Here is a 5189-nt window from a genome sequence, read left to right on the forward strand (position 1 = left end):
ATTAGTACATTTTTTTGCCATCACCATTCTGGACAAAGCTTTCAATAATACTCATTAGCAAAAGCAGAACCATGCCTACAAGATTAATACATGTCCAAAAAAAAGATAAATACATTAAAATAGTAAGCACTTGGTATTGCAGGTCATCATTTATTGGGCACCTAATTTCTATTTTAGACAATTTTGGGTTCAGCTGTAATTCATGAGCCCCATCACCTCACAGAGTTCTAAAAATCTTGATTTAGTCTAGTTGGCCCCAAGCTCAGGAGAGTAGTTCTTTTATAAAGCCAATATAGTCTATTTTGTAGGGAAAAAAATTGTTAATTATCTTAGCAGATAGTTAAAGCAAAAGCTTATATCTCTAGGTGAGAAAACTTGACAAGGCCATGGTTAAGTCATAGTAATATATGTATACTTAAATATATATATTTAAGACTTGATTGGGAAATTTCTGAAATGATGCAAAGGCAAACAAGGTTAATTAAAAGTCAGAAAGAATGTCAGACCAAAAGGAAATTTTCCAAAATACAGTGCTCAAAAGTTTCAGATATAGTGTCAAACTTAAGTTATTAAACCTGTTGTTGTTTCTAGTTGCATAGCTAAGAGATTGTTGGGAATGATCTACTGGCAATCTTTTCTTGGCTTCTTCTAACCATAGTATTTAATATTACAATTCACATTTACTTGAACTGAGCTTCATTATAAACTAGCCAAGATGTAGGGCTTTGGGTTATTACTTTATCCTAACCTTTTAAAAGACAATAGTCCCACTGCTATTTTAGAAAAGAGTATGATCGTTATGTGACATCTTGTGAAAGATTTGAAGGTCCAAAAGTGTAAGTTATAAACCCTATAATATAGGTTGCCTCTGGTGTTCAATAATCAGGTTTGCCAACTTTGGTTAGAGTACTCAATAGTTAAGAGGAGTCTTCATATGCTAACTAGCCTCTGGCCTTCTGAACCCTTTCGCTCCAGTGTGTGTGAGTCACAGGACTGCAATGTTTGTGGCTCAGGTGCCTTGTGCTTGCTGCTTTAAAGAGAAGCCTGAGTGCTGTCAAGCAACTCTTTTTTTTTTTTCAAGCAATTCTTTTTTATTTTTTTTTTTACTTCTATTTTTCTTTCCTCGTTCTCCTTTCTTTTTATTTTGTATTTATTTCTACCCTTTCTCTTCTTCCATTATTTCATTTAAAAAATAATTCCTTTTTAATTTTTGCCCAGTCTAGCAGGAAACAGACATTGTATCCCCACTGGTCAGCCATACCCACGGTACCTGCCACCTACTGTTGCTTTTTCCACACCCTCTTCTGAATCCAGCTTTAATTTCTGGCAGCTTCCTGTCAATGTACTGCTGCAATTGTCTTTTAATTATCTTCATTACAATCTTACTTGCATGTGATATCAATGATATTGTTCAATAATTTCTGCATTCTATTGAGTTGCCTTTCTTTGGACTTAAGCTCTTCTAGTAGGTTAGTCTTCAGATTTCTTGGCATAGACTAGTAGGTTCTTCGAGCACTAAAGGAAAAAGGAAGGATAAGTCACTGACTAGAGTACCTTAAGAGGATTATTTGTTATGCTAACAGACAGGATTAAGGTAAAATGTCTTTTGAGTTCAGACCTTACCAGAGTGAATGGAGCCCTGTTGGCCACAGTGGGTTACTCACTGGGCTGCTAACAACAAGGTCAGCAGTTCAAAACCACCAACTGCTCTATGGGAGAAAGATGAGGTCTTCTACTTCCATAAAAAGTTATGCTTTGGGGGCTTGAACTCGGAGCATCTGGGATACGAGGAAAAGGTGTAACAATGGTCCTCCCAAGAAAGATCATGGCTATTTGCTGCATGAACTGCCCGTTGTGTGTCCAAAGACTGGGCCGTTAAAAAGTTCATAGTTTAAAAAAAAGTTCATAGTAAGAAACATAGCAGAAGCCACAGCAATCAGACATTTCTGAAGCAAGTTCTTTATGCATATGTGCTTCCCAAACTGTACTTGAAACTACTGTATATTCTCGAGTATAAGCCAACCCGAATGTCAGCTGAGGTACCTAATTTTATCACAAAAACTGCTTAAAAATGTGCTGGAATGTGATGAGCTACTTCCATAAAGATTCTAAGCCTTAAAAAAAAATGTGCTGAAAAACTCGGCTTATACACAAGTATGTACGGGTACATTATTGTGAGTTGTGCCAAGGTGGTCTCGTGGAAGCCCAGAAGGACTGAAAATCCACCCTGATTCAGACCTGCAGGTGCTGCCCCAAGACCTCTTCCAAAACCTACTAAAGATTAGAAGCTGAAGGAAAAACCTGAAAGGAAATAAAATGGAAATAATTCTTTGTGGGAAAAAAAAAGTTATGCTCCTGGAAACCCAGAGGGTTCTGCCTGCCTTATGCAAAGCTGCGAGCCGGAAAGGACTCAATCACAGTGAGTTGAAAGAGTACGACTCAAGCCACCGCCCTTTGTTTCCTTGGTAGTATGCTAGGCAGAAGGCAAAAACTGTACCTCCATCAAAGTTGTTCTTTTTGTGACCGTTCCCTTCCTAAAGAGCATGCACAGTAGCAAATAGACCTGTTCTGGCTTTTGAACATTTTTGCTTGTATCTCTGGACCTGCATCTGGCTTGCTTCTGCTTGACCTCCAGTTCTTGGGACTTGAGTTGCAGCTTATCTGTCACCTAACCTAATTTTACCTTGTGGATAAGGAAGATCCTCCAGACAGAATATCTGAGCTTTGGATTTGGGACTTAATACCACGCACAATCCCATGAGCTATTTCTTTAATGCTTCATGAATTCTGTGAAATCTGCAGCAAATTTCAGAACCCTGGGACATGAGGGGTTATACAAAGGGAAGGGGTGGTGATTGATATCAGAGATAAGACAGTGGTATAGCAATTTAGAAAAGTTGGTTATTTGGAACATCTTCAATCTCTACCTACTTGGAATTAAAAGAAATGATTTTTCCAATGTTTAATGCCAAATATACACTTGATTTTTGGAAATCTTTCTTTAAAGTCAGACTCTCCCTTGCCCAGTCAAACAGCAAACCCAAACAAACCCACTGCCATTGGATTGACTGACTCATCAAGCTACCTTCTCCTTATGATTTTAGAAACTGTAAATAGATAGATATCACAAACATATTCATTTATTAACCAAAGGATCCTAATTAAATCAACACTTTGAAATAATCGTATGTAAAATGTTTGTGAGAAAATGAGGACCTAATGCCGGGGGTTTAAGTGGAGAGGAAATGTTTTGAGAACGATGAGGGCAATAAATGTACAAATGCACTTTACACAATTGATGTGTGTATGGATTGTGATAAGAGTTGTATGAGCCCCTAATAAAATTATTTTTAAAAATGTTTGTGAGAAAGTAATTGAATATAATAATCGGGGAAAAGTTAAGCATATGAAGAGTGCTGTAAAACAGCAAAGTAAAGCAGGGGTGCTCACACTTTTTCAGCGTCCGAGCTACTTATAAAATAATCAAGTCAAAATGATCTACCAACTACAACAACATATTTTTATTTTTATTTATTTATTACATTTATTCATAAATGCATTGAGAATTCTTTATATGTACAATGTATGTTTATGTACCTTGCATAACCGCATGAGTCCATATTGCACAACACAACTAACTATGTACATTTTTTGTCATTACCTGAGTTTACTCTGATGACTTGCACTGAATGGAATGAGCCAGGAATGCATAGTCCGGACAGTAGCTGCTGACAGCCAGCCTTAAGCACACTCCCAAATGATCATCAGTCATGGTGGAACGGTACTTGGACTTAATGATCTTTATGTGGGAAAAGGCTGACTCACATAAATAAGTACAGCCAAATAATGCAGTCAAGGAGGTAGCACATTTTCCCATGTTTGGGTACTTTCCCTCTGCAAGTAAGTTGCAGTACTGTTCGTGCGTTCTGGACTTAAGCTGAATGTCGGCTTAGTGTCAAAACCTCCCATTCCTTATGAAAGTGATATGTTTTTATCTTTTTACTTGGTCCAGCTCCCCAACTCATTTTAATTGGCGATAACTTAGCCTGTCAGTTAAGCTGTACTTAGTGCAGTTGTTTGCACGAGTTTGACATCGAAAATTGCATCTGATTGGCTGCGCTGTATATCAATTAAGTGACGGGATTGATGATTGGCTTACGTCTATTTTTTTAATGCCGTGCGATCGACCCACATTACATCTGTGATCGACTAGTAGATCACGATCAACGTATTGAGCACCCCTGAAGTAAAGAATACACTATTCTCTTTCAAAGAAAAAAAAAAGCAGTATGGTGATTTGCTTGTTGAAATGAGCTTGTTCTCTGTTATTTCCTGCCCACAGGATGATGGGAATTTTTATTCTGTTGCACAGGAGTACAGGTGACACTGTTCATAACACAGTCCATCACTAATTTTCCATCTTCCAATGTTGTTACTGTGGTCTCCCCATCCCACTCCTGATGTTGGTCGAAAGCATTGGCTGTAAAATTGCAGACAGCCTTAGTCTTCCTGCCATCCGCTGCAGTTTCTTCAAACTTTTCTCTGAGGTTCCAAGAAAACTGTGCTGCTTTCAAAGTGTGATTGGTTCTCATGGGGAGGCTTTTGCCATCACTAGAGCTGACACCGTCAAGCTTGGCCATTGCACCCATTTTGGACAGGGCCATTCCCACTCCCAGTTCCTTCACGTATTCATCAAAGCCTTTCTGTTTACCAGGCATCTTCCTCCAAGCTGTTGAATGGTGGCCATGTTGGAACTGGACGAACAGGTGTGCACAATGGACAGAAAAAAGTCCAGGAGGAGAGCACAGCATGAGACTACATCTTTACAGAAGTAGGAAGCTTCCTCTTTCTCCCACAAGAGCTAGTGTGTGAAGAGCTGACCCAGTTAGCAACCCAGTGCTTAATCCACTGCTCTTTTTCTTGTCCTGTAGACAGGTGTAAACCCGTGAGTGACCAACCTGAACAAGAACCGCCTTGAAAATGACTCACTACAAATCATTGGCCTTTTTTTCCCTTACTTTTTCAATATTTTTTTCTCAAGTTTCTTCAGATTTAAATTCTGAGGTGGATTGTATATCTTAGCATCTAATTCCTCTAATCATATGACACCATCTCCTCAATGGGCAATCATGTAAACCAGCTGAAACAAATCTTGCAGCCCTGGGTGATGTGCCGCAACGAAAATGATA

General features: G+C 38.7%; 1 pseudogene; it reads right to left on the reverse strand.

Moving 5' to 3' along the window:
- Positions 1–4325: 4325 nt before the first annotated feature.
- Positions 4326–4747, reverse strand: LOC101640747 (annotated as a pseudogene).
- Between the last annotated feature and the right edge of the window lie 442 nt (positions 4748–5189).

The sequence above is a fragment of the Echinops telfairi genome, unplaced genomic scaffold (genome assembly GCF_000313985.2).
Source record: "Echinops telfairi isolate 266 unplaced genomic scaffold, ASM31398v2 ScPeMD7_7462;HRSCAF=8500, whole genome shotgun sequence".
In the NCBI taxonomy this organism is placed as follows: Eukaryota; Metazoa; Chordata; class Mammalia; order Afrosoricida; family Tenrecidae; genus Echinops; species Echinops telfairi.